The sequence below is a fragment of the Dipodomys merriami genome, unplaced genomic scaffold, assembly GCF_024711535.1.
Source record: "Dipodomys merriami isolate MVZ:Mamm:240054 unplaced genomic scaffold, mDipMer1.0.p SCAF_265, whole genome shotgun sequence".
Lineage (NCBI taxonomy): Eukaryota > Metazoa > Chordata > Mammalia > Rodentia > Heteromyidae > Dipodomys > Dipodomys merriami.
The window spans coordinates 1,221,162-1,237,744 of NW_027204104.1; the positions used below are offsets into that span (position 1 = coordinate 1,221,162).

The window sequence follows — 16,583 nt, forward strand, 5'->3', positions numbered from 1 at the left end:
CCTTTACTGTGGGCCTTTTGGAAACTATTACAAAAATCCTATCATGGCAAACTAGGTTGAACAATAATTTGGTTATCCTAATTTATCTTTTCTACTTTGAAATAAACTTTAGGATAATTTTCCCTTTTAAACTTTTCTTTGTCTGGGAGCCCTGCCACTACCCACAACTTACCAAATTTTTCACAAAGGGTAGGCCATTTTTAATTCCTTTTTTAAAGTAAGTTTAATTTGCTTTTAAATGCTTCATTGAAACACTGGGCAACAGCCTTTACCTCTTGGCTTAAAGTTTAAACATAGTCTATGTACCTATGTATGCATTAGACAGCCACAAGGATCATTTTTACCTGTATTTTACCCTGCAAAATATCTAGGAGATTCCTGTTTTTGCTTATCTCTGTAAGTATTCTCCAAGTTCTTGTTCCTCATTTTTTGAAAGTCTACCTTTTTAAAATTGCTACACAATTAAATTTAGCAAAACCATAACTTAATTGTGATTTTTTACACCCATCTTCATGGAACTGGAAAAAGCAATATTAGTGAGAAATTCACTTTCAGCCTCCATAACAGTGAGAAAACACAGGCTCTCCACATTATCCACACTAGTGTTTTAATTATAACTCACTCAGAACAACATCATAATGGACTAAAAGTGAATCAGTCACAATTGACGCATCATCAATAATTAATTAAATATAAAAAGAAAGTACTAAAGTCATTTTTGGGTTACTCATACAAAGCCAAATGCTTATGAATCATGTTTTCATTTCCCCACCGAAGAAAATAGAAATGGAGCTGTGATTCAAGTGGTACTTGAGTAAAAGTACTTAACAGAGTGGCTAGGCTTTGAGTTCAAGCTATAAGACATCTACCCACACAAAAAGAAAATGTATTCCCAAATACGTGCTCTTTCATATTTTCTGAATGTTTCATGAACATGGGGATGAAAGATGATGAGAGAGATTTTAATCCTGTACACATTATGTAATCAACCAGGAGTGTTATCTTCCAACAGATATTCCATTCAAAAACTGAAATGGAATAGTAATAATGTTATAATGTATGGACCACACATATAATGGAAGACTTTTGGGGGAGCAGTAGAGAAGTCAGTGCTCTCATGTCCTTGGCTTCAAGCATGATAGTCTTTCCCCATCTATCACTACCAAACCACCTTTGATGATCTCAGTCAAATATCAAAGGTCCAGAGCTCTTATTTCTGAGAAGAGTTTATTAAATTTCCCCCAACAGCCATTCCTTAATATAAAAGACACAAATCAACAACTTCACTATCTTAATTATTTGTCAAGCCTGGAAGTAATTTATACCTATCACTTTTGTCCAATCTTTGAAGGTGAAAGTACATCATCCCTACACAATACAATGAAAGGATGAGAAATATTGGCTCAGTGGGTGGTTTTCCATTACACCTAGTTTAATTCTGCAATAAAGGGTTTCTGTATAAATCACACAGGTTTCTGTCAAAGGTTTTCCTACATTGGGTTTCATTTTCTGTGAGTGTTCCAATGCTGACTGAAGGGTGATTTCTGCTTGAAAGACATCCTCTAATTTTCACTAGACACTCTGTCATGTTGCCAGGTCTCTGAAACTGTAGAGACATGACTTCTGAATAAATAGTTGTCTACATTTATTATATTCACTTTTTATCTCCTGTTTATATTTTTGGATGCACTGAGGACTGACTTCACAGTAAAAGTCAATGCATATTTCTTATATTTGATAGTTTCTTTTCTCCTATGAGAGTCATTTCTCTGATGAACACTGAGGTATGACTTCAAAGTAAGATTTTCTACATTGATATTATCCATAAGTTTTCATTCTTGTGTGTGCTCTATAAATACTCATTCATGCATGACTTCCTACTGAAGGACTTTTTTGATACTGTTACATTCATAAAGTTTCTCTCCTGTGTGTTTGCTGATGAAAATTTAAGTATGATTTCTTCTTGAAAAAAATTCCACATATTTTATTCATAAGATTTTTCTCTGTGTGCATTCAAGGTTGAACACTGAGGTATTCCTTCTATGTGAAAGACTGCACATTTGCTATAATCACAAGTCTTATATCCTGTTTGGGTTCTCTGATACAAGCTGATTTTTCTTCCAGGTGAAAGATTTTCCGTATTTACCAAATTCCTAAGTTTTCTCATCTTTGTGTATTCTTTTATGCCTGCTGATCTGTGAACTCCATATGAAGGACTTGCCACACTTGTTACATTCATATGGTTTCTCTCCTGTGTGTGTTCTCTGATGGACAGTAAGGTGTGACTTACATAGAAAATACTTTCCACATTTGGTACATTCATAAGGTTTCTCTCCTGTGTGTGTACTCTGATGAATAGTAAGGTCTGATTTCTGGGTAAAAGTCTTTGCACACACATTACATTTTTAAGTTTTCTCTCCTGTGTGTGTTCTCTGATGATGACAAAGGTGTGTCCTCTGAGGAAAACACTTTCCACATTTGTTATGTTCATAAGGTTTTTCTCCTGTGTGTATTCTCTGATGGACAGTAAGGTGTAACTTACGTCTGATATACTTTCCAAATTTGTTACATTCATAAGGTTTCTCTCCTGTGTGTGTTCTCTGATGGGCAGTAAGTTGTAACTTCTATCTGTAATACTTTCTACATTTTTTACATTCATAAAGTTTCTCTCCTGTGTGGGTTCTCTGATGGACACTAAGCTTTGACTTACATCTGAAATACTTTCCATATTCATTATATTCATAAGGTTTCTGTTCTGTGTCAGTTCTCTGGTGCTTTCTGGGTCCTAACTTCAGAGTGGAAATTTTCCTACATTCTTCATATTCATAGAGTTTCTCTTCTTGTGGTGTTTTAGGTTGGCAAGTCAGTTCTGACTTCTTAGAGATATATTTTGCACATTGCTTAAACTCATCAGGCTCCTCTGGATATTTCCTCTGAGGTTTTGTAAGGTGTAAATCCTTACTGATTGAACGCTCAATTCACTACATGTATGAGGATTCTTTCCTGTGTGTCTTTTCTGATTCATAGTTTCTGTAGACCTTAAGTGGAATGTTTTTCCGCATATAGTGCTCTCAGGTGTTTTCCTCCCTCCCTGACAAATTTCTTGGGCAAGGAGTGAAGACTTAACATATTCTTCTCTATATTCATTATGGTTATAAGCAGGATCTCTGACACAAACCTAATTATGTGGAAAGAACATGGTCTCTGAGTTTAAAATCTTCCCTGCTCCATATTCAAAATACAGACGCTTATTTGGACCCTCATAATTTTGACTAAAAGGCTCCAAATATCTAAGGGATTGTTTATCTATAGGTGACAGAACAGGCGTATATGCAGCAGGCATCTCACCAGACTCGCAATAGGGGAAAATGTTCTGATGTTGAATGAACTCTACAGTCCTCACCCTTAAGGAGTTCTCGTCATTCCTATCCAGCTCTGGCTTCTGTTTTGAGGCCAAGTTAGAAGTTGTTAGTAATCCCACTCTTTGCTCCACTCTGTTACTATCCATGACAGCCACTTCACACACACACATTCATCTGAACCTTCCTGGTACGTTTTAATCAAATCCTCCATTTCTTGAACATCTAAAATGAGTCATGAAAAAAAGACAAAAACATAAATCAAATCCTTAATGTAAAGGTAAAGACATATTTCCCATACTGTTAGAGATTTTAAGATATTCAAATAGGTTTTGATTTATAGAGAGATATATTTTGTTCTCCATAATGTATTGATTAAGAAACCAATACTATTTTATGATGGAAAATGTTTTTTCTGTTTCAGTTTTCTCATCTTTTTCATATCAGAGGAATTATTTACACAAATTTCTAAACTATTTAGTGATAGCATGTTAGGCTACATACTGTCGTATTTAGTATTTTTGTTTTTTTCTGAAATACTGTTTTGTTTTTTTAGGGTTATAATTGCTTTTTGTTTTTCGCGCGGGAGGGTTCCGGTTGTGGGTCCTGAACTCTGGGCCTGGGCGCTGTTCCTTAGCTCTTCAGCTCAAGGCCAACGCGCTACCACTTGAGCCATAGCACCACTTTTGGCTTTTTTTTTCTGCTTATGTGGTGCTGAGGAATCGAACCCAGGGCCTCATGCATGCAAGGCAAGCGCTCTACCACTGAGCCACCTTCCCAACTACTCTACTTCTCAAACATTAGGAGAAGGGTATTTTCTAATTTTGGAGATTGTACCTTTTTTTTATACAAGCCTTTTGCCATTCACCTGAGGGTAAGGTTTTATACACCATCTCTTCAGTTCTAACTTACCACAATGAATTATTTTAAGTATCTTAGTAATTTTAAAATTTGTTTCTCTCCTTTTTAGACAAAGTTTCATCAAAATTTATTCCTGCCCCTCAAACCTATGGAAGCCCAAAGATTCTCCAGCTCACCACCTAGTTAATCATTCTCTCTAGACTAAAACTTTGTTTCTGTATCCCGGCCTCTCCACACCTTATCCTTATCAGAGGATAGCAGTCTTGGCCTACTCATATCCTATATCTGCCTTGTCCTAGTTTCAAAGAAAATGAAATCTCATCTTTGACATTTCTAATTTTCTTTTTTTGTCAGAACAATTTGCACACAGAGAAAGAATTGCTAAATTTAACTTTATGGCCACACACAGTTCAGTATGTATCTGCATGCATTTTTGATTCACAAATCCAACACAAAGAATCACCAAGTTCTCTGCAACACATGGGACTCGGGGGAATTAGGAATATTATTGGTCAGTACAGAGCAAGATGAATTTACCAACTCAGTTCTGGATCCAAGATCACTATGCAAGATGCTTTAACTCACCTGTGAAATTATTTTTTTTTATTGTGAAAATACTGTACAGAGGTGCTACAATTCATGGGCAAGATAATGAGTACATTTCTTATCAAGCATTGTTGCCTCCTCCTTTGTTTCCCGTTCCCATCCCTTCCCATCTCCCCACTGGCTCCCCTTCCCTAACCTCCCCCCCCCCGTTCTTTCCCCCAACCCCAAAGTTGAAAAGTTCGTTTTTAGACATAACGACTTGTACATCTCATTTTTGCAATGGGTCCACCTATATCCCTATTTAAACGATGTGTTTTTTCCCTTTCCCTCCACAAATTATATCAACATAAAAATACAGTGCAGGCAGGGGTTATACCATGGGGGAGGGACATACAAAGGAACAAAAAAAATCTTATAAATATGTTAGAAACAATTGCATGAAAGAAAAAAAAATGAATACTTATCTTGGGTTGATTCCCCTAACTTCAACTTATCTGACCTTTTCTCCTTGACTCAGACATATACTAGTTATTGCAAATATAGAAACCATGGGGCCTATGTTTCTTTGGGCCTGCCTTACTTCACTTAATATAATTTTTTTCCAAGTCTTTCCATTTCCTAACAAATGTGGCAATATCATTCTTTCTGATAAAGGCGTAGAATTCCATTGTGTATAGATACCACATTTTCTTATCCATTTTTCTACTGAGGGGCATCTGGGTTGGTCCCATATCTAAGCTATGGTAAATATACTTGTGCTGGTAGCTTTAGTGTGGTCTTGTTTGTGATCATTTGGGTAAATGTCCAAAAGTGGGTTTGCTGGGCCATAGGGGAGTGTTATGTGGAATCATTTGAGGAACCTCCATACTGCTTTCCAAAGTGGTTGAACAGGTTTACACTCCCACCAAGAATGCAGTAATATTCCCTTCTGTCCGCATCTCCTCCAGCACCTGTTGTTATTAGACCTGTGAAATTCTAGTCTGAGGCTTCTCCCATATATGGCTCATCATCTTCCTCCAGCTTGACAATCAATTGAGGTTTAGGAACACAGTGCCCTGTTAATAAGAAAGAGTGGAGACCTATTGTTCATTCTGTGTCAAAATAGCTGTAAGATCTCAGATATTCTGTTTATCAAGTTGCTCCAAATCTTCTTTCTTATTTCTCACTGGCTCCATGGTTGACTTTCCCCCAGCATTGGTTTAAACTTTGCAGGTTGTGTGGCTTGAACTCAGTTCTTTTTCTCCAGGCTAAGATTCTATTAGTTTGAGTCTAGCTCCACTTCCAGTTTATGAGTGCTTAATTTGAGATACGTGTCTCATGGAGTCTTTAGTAGCATTACTGTCTTCAAAATGAAAACCTCAGATTTCAGACTCCTAAGGAGCCTGGATTACAGGCGTGAACCACTGCACACACACACACACAACATATATAAATACACATGTATTTATATAAATATATAATTTTATATATACATATATAAATACAAATATATTTATAAATTATAAATTTATATTATAAATTATAATATATATATTTATATAATAAATATATATTATATTATAATATAAAATATAAATTATAATTATAAATTTACAATTTATAAATACATTTGTATTTATATATGTATATATGTGTATAATTTTATATATACAGATATAAATACATATGTATTTATATATTTGTGTGTGTGTGTGTGTGTGTGTGTGTGTGTGTGTGTGTGTGTGTGTGTGCATTTTCTAGATTGTATATCCACCCATGATAATCATCTCAATTTTGTGGAAACAGTCTCCTTTTAGGGAACATAGTTTGGAACTTTTGTCAAACTGCTGATTTGAATTCTTGAAGAATGAGAATTAAATTGCCTTGGAATGTATATAATCCACCTGAAGCTTTCCTTAGAAACAAATGACACTTCACACAGACTGGAATCTTACATCTAAATAGCATTGAAAGTCCAATAAATATTCACATATCTACTAAAAACAAATCATTTCTGGGCAGCAGTGGTTCACGCCTGTAATTCTAGCTACTCAGTAATCTGAGATCTGAAGATCATGGTACAAAGCCAGCCCTGGCAAGAAAGCTGTGAGACACTTATCTCCACCACACTTCCATCGTGAATCATGACTTGTATAGCTTACTTTCATCAATGCCTAATGACCTCCTAAGATCCACTTTTTTACCCTATTTCCTTCAAGTTCTCTGGCTTTCCCCCACCCTCCAGAAGATATTCATGTGAATACACTATACATATTTAAACCTTTTTTGCTATTCCTGGGGCTTGAACTGGGGGCCAGTCCTGGGTACCTTTCCTGATCTTGATTTGGTCAAGGCTACCACTCTACCACTTAAGCCCAAATGCCATTTCCTAATTTTTCTGAGGAACTGAACTTAGGGCTTCATGTATAGTAGGCAAATACTCTACCACTTAGCCATATTCCCAACCCCAATGCATTTGTTTTTATTTCCAATATGTAGTAAGAAAATGGCTACATTTAATATTTTATAAATCACAATGGTAGAATACATTTCTTTGAGATCCATTGTAATTTCCCCTGTGTTTATTTCACTCATAAAATATTACAAATATATTTTTAAATTTTCTTGTATTTATCATGTATTTTTATTTCTCATATTGAGTTCTACAAATTTGTAGATTAAAGATATTATAATTGCATGGCCCTTTAAAGATGGATTCGCATACTTTGCTTTTCACCATAAAACTTTTATTATCAAATTGTATGATATGTCAGTTATTATCAATGGTCTGTATCTGTGGTCATATATTTTGGTCTGATGTTCATATCCTTACATATTATCGCTATTTGTATTTTTCATTATTAGTTTTTGCTTATGCTATCTTTTTTTTAAATTTTTACTTCTCTCAGAAAGAGAGAAAAATAGAGAAAAAAATCTCGTGAGGACAACTAGAGAAAATACAGAGGGCTTTCCAGGAACACCATATCCTATATCATCAACTATTATCAAGTTTTATGTAGTCAGGGACCAGGAAGCAGGCCAAGAAGTATGTATGGAGAGTAATTTAATTACATATAGTTACTCAGTCATCTATAACAGTTGAAGCTGTGTGTGAGAGCACACTATTTCATAAACACTGGTAAAACTCTGCAACATAATCCAACATTACTCATAAAGAGGTGATCTCTGACAAGTTGCTGGCAAATGTTCATTTTCCATGACAAGTGACCTTCTCAATGTCACTGAATCACATAACAAGTGTAACTACTTATTCTCACATCAGAAATACTGGAAGCAAGTCTTCCCTCAATTTAGACAGACTGTAACATGTTATAATCTACTCATTCTAAAAACCATCCTTTAAAAAAAGAATGTGACAATACCGTACAGAGGAGATGCAATTACATGGGCAAGATAATGAGTACATTGTGAACCCCAAGATAAGTATTCAAGTGCTTTTTTTTTCTTTCATGCAATTGTTTCTAACATATTTATAAGATGATTTCTATGTTGCTTTGTATGTCCCTCCCCCCATGGTATAACCCCTGCTTTCACTGTCTTTGATGTTGGTATAATTTGTGGAGGGAAAGGGTAAAAACAAACGTTTACCTAGGGATACAGGTGGACCCATTGCAACAATAAGTTGTACAAGTTGTTTTCTCGAAAATCGAACTCTAAAAATCATCTTTATCTGATTTAGAAACATGTTCCTAAAGCAGAATCACTTTTTCTGTTTTTAAATCATAGACACCGTAAGCTTGCTAAAATGGAATTTGGAAAATGAGAAATAAAAATCAACTCACCACAGATCCTCTCATTCTTTCTTGTTGTTGATAATGAACAGAAGATTCTGGAAGCCTGTCTTAGAGAAAAGGCAACTGACATAGTCAGGAAAGAACCTGTGTGATTATGCTCCAGATTTTCCTGCTCAAAACATACATGGAGTGAAAAAACACAAAAGCCTTCTTATGGGACAAGAATCTTTTATATCTCAAGTAGAGTATGAAATACTCACCTGAAGTTGACTCCACAGTCCATTAGTTGATAAACAGACAGTATAAAAGCAATTCATTTCTAGGTTAATACACACACAAAATTCATTAAAACTAAGGTTCCTAAAAATAATTGAATAATTGAAACAAAAATCCACACCTTCAATAACACTAGTTATTAATACTTAGAGTTGTATGAATTATTTTTCTATTCGTTAAAATGGATTCTAGGACTCCATTGAGCTTTTGTACTCTATCTTATTCATTTACATATTTAAATTTCATGGAGAGCATATAGGTTATAACTCAATACTTTTTCACCCGTAATTATACAGGAAAATTTATACAATACATTTTACTTGCATAATATTTCAGTAGTGGTTTTCAAATGAAATACTTCCCTGTATCCAAATACTCAGAGTACCCTTGTGCAATGACTTGAAATTTGCCTTTTAACCTGCTTCACATAATCAGTAAAGATTATGTAAATAGAGGTGTGAGAAGTCCCTAATGCTTACTTCCTAAACAATCATATGAAGAATTGTGGCCATCCTGATGAAGATAAAGGACTTAATGAAGATGTAACATGAAATACTACTCATAGGATTTACACTGTCCCAACCAACAACCACAGCCAAAGAACCAGAAGATTAAAATCTTAAGTTATACCAATAATACTAACATAAAATTCCAAGCTGATGACACGCCAAAATGCAGACCAATAAAAATTTAAAAATTACATATCTATATACTTTTCCTTGTATTTGTTGGTTGGCTTATTAAACAGGAAATGCTACTATCCATCCACACAGGTTTTTTTTTAAAACAACTGCATGGAATGGATACTCTTTATATAAAATAAAATGAACTTCATAGTGATATGCATGAAAAATGAAAATCTACTCTATAAACTTCACTTAGGTCCTTTCTGCTAAGAAACACAATAGGAATCATTTAAAAGCAACATCTGCAACTTCATATTGAGTTTTTCCACTTCACAAGAATGTTTTCTCTAAAAACTTACAAAGAAATTTTATTTTTTGGATCAGTCGTGGGGCTTGAACACTGGGCTTGGGCGCTGTCCCTGTGCTCTTCAGCTCAAGACGAGCGCTCTACCACTTCAGCCACAGCACCACTTCCAGTTTTCTAGTGGTTTTATTGGAGATAAGAGTCTCACGGAATTTTCTCCCTGGGCTGGCTTTGAACCGTGATCCTCAGATCTCAGCCTCCTGAGTAGCTAGGATTACAGGTGTGAGCCACCGGTGCCCAGCACAAAGTAATTTTTATACACTAATTATCCATATTCAAATACTCAAGACCAGGAGTGTTGTAGATTTCAGTATGGGATATTTTCTTTTTGTTTTCAGATTTGGACTACACTCCTTAAAATTTAAAGTGTTTTTTTCATATTATTTTATTAGAAATATAATGTGTATTTAAAAGAGTTTATTGTAATTGGGCTGAGTTGGCTTATGATTTTAATGTTAGCTACTCAGAAGTTTGATTTCTGAGCACCACAGATTGAAACCAGCTGGGGCAGGAAAATCTAAGTGACTCTGATCTCCAATAAACTACTAAAAATACCTGGAGGTGGAGATGTCGCTCAAATGGTAGAACATTAGGCTGGAAAAAAGAAGCTCAGGGTCAGTGTCCAGTGCTTGAGCCCAGGAACCAGGATTAGCACACAAAAAAGTGCATTGTAGTGTATTTAAATTCTACTGAACAATTGTTTTGGAATACCTATTTCAACAATCTCTCATTTTAAGTGATGTAAAATAGGCTCAATATTCTAGTGGAGAAGTGGTAACTGGTTAAGAACAAATAAACTGGGGAATATCCATGCTAGTAACATTTTAATCTAGGAAAATCCATAGGAAGTGCAAAGGATAAAAGGGATCAATATGTTTCACTAAGATATTTTAAAGGAATGTTCAAGCTTCATTGACTTCAATTCCCATTAAGAAATTCTTAAGTGAAATAATACTTCTTTGAGCAGATTGACACAAAATGGAGAACACTAGCTAATACTTTGTTACACCTTCCATCTACAAAACATACAACTTTGAGCAAAACAAAGTACCTCAAGTTTCCTTCTGTAACAATCTGTGACCAACACTTTCTCAACTGCAGGTAAAAAAACAACGCTTTAAGGCTACTATCAGTATATCCACAGGTGAGACATTTGAGAGATCATGTACAAGAATTGATAGTGTGAACAGGCTGAATAAACTAGTAAGAACAGAGATAGATACTTTCAGTTGTGACAATTATTCCTCTCCTCCACAAACCACAACCCCATGTCCCTTCTGAGAACTAGGTTCTGTCTGATTCCTCAGGCAAGTTCATTTCCCCTCCTACTAGTTAGCGTTAAATTTCCAACAGCAGCTAGTGATTGGGAGTGTTAGAGGAAAGAGTACACCTGAGCCTTGTGCTCTAGGAAGTAGATTCAATTTTTGCTTAAGGCAAGAAAGTTGAAAACATTTTGTCCTTCCTTTGCCTTTCTGCCTCTGCTCTGTAGGGCTTGTCAAAGTTGACAAGGTATCCTCCTTCAAACATTGCTAAGCTTCATTGCTTAACAGAAAGAGGAAAAAAACAGGACTATCACACACTACTGTAATATCTCATGTAGACCTGTTCCTACAAAGAAGGTCTTGTACAAACACGTGTGAACTAATGGCAGGAGGGCTAAGAAATCTAACATGGGAGGCACAGAACAGAGACACCTCGACATAAACAACACAGAAACCCAAAATACAAATGCCATATAAATGGAGTCAAAACAGGCCCACACTTCACAATTTCACTAAAAATGTTACCATGCTCATCTTCCTCCTGGGCAAAGTTTAATAAAGTCACATGGGTTAAGAGCAGTGTTTCATAGTCATGGAAATAGAAATGCACAGTTCCTTGTTTTCCTTATTCGAGAGAACTACCCATCTAGCTGTCAGAGCTTTGTGAGGCAGTTTCTGGCACCTGGAGGCACAAGTGCTTTGGCAGCACAAACTCTTGAACCCTGAACAAATCATCAGCCCCATACTGGAGGAATATGTGGAGGACAGACTCCTTCTTGGGTTCTGCATCCAGCTCGCAATTTCTACCTGACATTGGTTCTGCAGTCTGAGATCCCTTCATGTTACACCTCCCAAGCTCCACTGAAGAGAAAACTTCCAGCAGCAAGGCAACGAGAAAGGAACTGGAATTTACAGGCTGAAAATACCCACATGGGGTGGGGAGGCACATGTGCAGAAGGATCGTTGCCCTGCTTTTTAAAAAGAAAAAAAGAAAAACAAAACAAAACAAAAAACAAACTATGCACTTTCAAAGGATCTGTGCTGCAATACAGACTAAAATTTCCACAATGCACTGTGCCTCCCTGGAGGAGGTGGGCTTCCACAAGTGCTAGACCCTAGTTCCCAGGACTGCATAGATGCATGGGGACCTTTTTCTCCCAAATGTGGGAACATAGGTGAGCTTTTTTTTCATGAAAAGCATTGTGTGCCTCCTGAAACATTGTTAGACCACTCAAAAAATGGAAATGTATTGGAAGCATGAGATAAGTTGGCTTTTTAATTTTTAGTTCTATTAATATAATTGAGGTTATGAGACTCTTGTGTGTTTATTTTTAACAGATAGTTTCTGTTGAATGTAAATTTTGTCTGTTCTTTACATTTTGTCATGGCCCTCTGGTCACTATAAAAAGATATTTGCAGCCACTAAACGGATTGTTGAATCGTTTTCCATGCTCTAATGTATACACAGCAATAAAGTAGCAGAATTGCGTGGTAGATATACTGCATAATCCTTGCACCAATTTAGATTTATAAAAAATCTAAACATTTCCCAGAAATGCCCAAATCCCATCTCTGAAACATTCAGGAGTTCTTGGCTATTTCCAAAATTTTCCCTTTTTAAATTTTTTTTCTTTTCTTTTCGTTGTTGTTTGTGTGGCTTGAACTTGGGGTGTCAGTATGATCATTTCTTTAATAATTTTTTCAGCTAGGTAGTGAAAAGCATCCTGTGTGGGGTGGGAGGAGCGGTCTTACATCATGGTACATCACTACCATTGCTGTTCAAAGACATAGTGGTTTGGGGAGATCCGGGGGAATGTGGGTGGGTGTGCAAGATTGAAGTGAAGGGTAGGTCAATGTGAAGCTTGATGGCTTTCCATCTGTTTTGCATGCCGTACTTGGTTTGAATTCCTACCTCTTCTATAATTCTAGGAGTTCCTCTCAGTAACTCAGTTACCTCAAACTTATCTGCCCAGATGTTACCCATTAGACTTTGGAATAAGTCTATTATCTCAGGTCCTGCATGTGGGAGCAGTCAGGGGCCTCTTCTAGAAAGCAGGCTTGTGCCATGAGCTCTGGCATTTGCAACACAGTCAGGAATAGTAAGGCATCATTGGGACAATAGAGTTCCTTTACTTATAATGCAGCTTTGACAGAGAATTCCTAAATTCTTCATGACAAGTTCTCTCAAAATATATGTGTAAACCTAATCTATACAGGTACAGTGGTACACCTATAGTCCAGCAACCTGTAAGGCTGCAAGGATCATTCAAGCTCAGGAGATGAAAGCCATTCTGGGTAACATAGGAAGATTGAGTCTCAAAGCAACACAAGTGCAACATTTCCCTACCAGAGGTTCCTGGTTTGATCCTCAGTACTAGAGAAAAAAAAACTAACCCAAAGCATAGCATTTTTTACTAATAATACATCACTTTTAATGCTGAGTGTACTATTTCCAATTTTCCTTTCTAATCATCAAATGTGAATCTTCAATTTTATGAAACTGCTAGATGACGGTAGAGGAAGAACATGCTTAGTTTCTTAGCTCTGGGTAGAACCATGGGAGTAGAAAACAATTTTCAGGCGTTTCTAACCTCGTTCCAATGACATGGAGGATACGTTGCCAGTGCTCATTGATTTTGGTAAGCTTGTCATCATCTTGACAAGTCTCATATTGCTGCTGTCCTTATCAACTGCTATCCCATTTGCTCCAACTGGGACTTGATTGCACTGAGGAAGATACTTTCCTTAATACACTCCTGCAAGAGGAATTTAAAACAGGACGCTACATTATTCTGCCAATTACTTTTTTCTTTTTTTTCAATTCCAGCCCTCCAAATGCATTTCTTCTTTACCAAAAATATATGCATGCCTCTTTTTTTTGTAATTGAAAAATTCTAATCATACTATGACTTAAATCTATTTTACAGGAAGGGGCTAAAAACTCAAGCAAGACCATGTAAGCATATTTACGATGTGTGTTTTTTTTTTAATTTTTATTTATTTTTATTGTGAAAATACTGTACAGAGGGGTTACAATTACATGGGCAAGATAATGAATACATTTCTTATCAAGCATTGTAGCTTTCTCCTTTGTTTTCCTTTCCCAACCCTTCCCATCCTCCCCTACTCCCCCCACTCAATCCTCCCCTCCAACAAAGTTGTAAATTTATTACATTATTAATGCAACAGCCTCTCTAATATCTCTACATTCTAACTTAATTGAGATCCTACAAGTGGATGGAACTCAGTTGCATTAACTATATGAATAACAGTCTTGTTCCTTACATCACATCTGGGTCCTAGTGACCACCTAAACGTAGCAAATTCATTGTAGTTTACCTCTGCCTTTGGTGGTAGCTAGAATCCTTCACATATCTGAGACATCAAGATACTTCAGGAGACACAATTCCCCTGCTCCTAACAGATTTTCCAAACCAGAGAAAGCAACTGCTCTCAATACATGCCCACCTACAAAGGGGTCATACTTTTCACCTCTTTGGACTCTTTTCTTTCCCTCAGATAGATGAAAAGTGGTTCTAAAAATTCCTCAGTTCTTACAGGAAACACCTATGTAAGGGATTTTCACCAGTGGGAATAGGGTTCTAACTATGTCCACCTGAGAATGCCTGCTGGCTCACTTTCTGAAATGTCACAACCTCTTCTTCAATGCTGAAGTCTGTTGTCTGTAGAACTGATTTCCATCTGGCACCAGGTATTTACATAGCTCCTTGTTTTCATCATTTAATTGAATCCATGTATTGAGTCTGTCTTCAATCTCTACTTTCCTGATAGTCATCTGCCTATAAAAATATATTTGGCTGCTAAACATAGTCAACATACCATTCCCTCTTAAGAAAGGGCTGTGAATTTTATTTATTTTAGTCAGCATCATTAAGGATTTTAATATCTGTTTTTTTCTGTTATGAGCCTCAGGTTAGCATTCTCAAGGGTTGGTGATGTAACACCTGTAGAAGTGCAACAAAACTGACTTTTACTCATTGTAGATCTATTACTATCACGTTATATCAAACATGACAAACAAGAAAGTCTGAATATATTAAACACCACATAAATTTCTTCTGTTTTCATTCCTTTGGATATTGAGTTTTGAATGTTGATAACCTGCTAATTTAATTCTGACCCAACCCTTTCCCCTTTTCAACTATTCAAAAACTTACATTGTTAAGACAAATTTTCCTCTCATTTGATTTATGTATAATCCTCATCATGCTGTATATCAACTATTTGTAATACAATGCACCAAGAATAATAGAGCCATATACATGATAGAGTATTGAAAGAAAAGAATGAAAAACCTAAACCAATGTCCACCAATCACTTGATTCCACACTTCACATTGTACAGTATAGCTTTTGCATGGAAATCATAGAAATGTCAACCCAATCTAGTCTACTCTATACAGGGAGATGCAAAATATCCTAGGTGTCTTTACTTACAAGCAACTCTAGGAAGCAGGCTTCAGCAAAGAATCATTCTCCTCCTAAGTTTAAATGAGTTAGTCTAATAAATTTGAGAATAAATAATGCAAACAACCAAAGGAATTCTGAAATCCTAAAAATCTTGAAATACAGTTAGTTAAAAAGGGGCTCCAGGAGGAAAGCAGCACTCTCACAGGTAGTCCCACTATGTGTCTCTGACCAAAAGAAGATCTAGGGGCACAGCCACACTAAACCTGAAGAGATTCACTCCAATCAAACCCTAAATATGTTGACTTTTCCTGCTACATGAGGATGATCCTAGTAGGCAAATAAGGAAAGCAAAAAGAGATATAGTGAACCTACCCTTGAGGTGCTCCTGCACCACAGGGCTTGGTGTGCCATGCCAGGATTTCCCAGCTGCATGCAGCCAGCCACAAGGCTTCCCACTGCCTCTGCTGCAACCAGCATGGCCCCCGCTGCCCACACCAGCCCACCAAACCAAGACCCACCCAATCCTTCTTGTGTCAGGACTCACCATGCTGCAGAGGATATCCTTAAGCTGCAGCAGATGCCACCCCCCAACCAGGACCTGCAAACACCCACACCCAACTCCATCCTGGCAGCCATAGCATAGCCATAGCATAGGTCGAGTGCACTACCAGCTACAGACCTTGTGAGTTACCCAATTGGGTCCAATCCCTGGAGGTGGCAATTCTCTGTGGGATCCCAAAGGCCTCTGACCCAAGCCCCATTCCATAATAGAGGGATGACATCAGAGCCCAACATGGACATAAGCTTCATTCCCAAGCCTCCCATGGCTAACTGGGAAAGCCTGGGAACACAGTTCCAGGCTTGCGATAGCAGTCTACAACCCTGAAACCCCCAAACTCCCTGCCACCAGTAGGCACACTCCCTCATCAAAAGGCCATCTGTTCACAATCAAGCCACAAGGAAAGTGGACTTTTGTAAGGCATACAAGGTTCTATCAGGAATCAGCTTTGAGGACTACGCAGAGACTCAAGCTCCCACAAACAACCCGAAAAACCCACTCTTTAGGATTTTTTCTTTGATTTTGTTTTGTGTGTTTGTTTTTATATTTTATCATTTGCTGTTTGT

The 16,583-nt window shown here is 36.9% G+C and overlaps 1 pseudogene; it reads right to left on the reverse strand.

The window, feature by feature from the left end:
* LOC138837179 (zinc finger protein ZFP2-like) overlaps positions 1 to 15,935 on the reverse strand; it is a 39,009-nt pseudogene extending 23,074 nt beyond the window's left edge.
* Between the last annotated feature and the right edge of the window lie 648 nt (positions 15,936 to 16,583).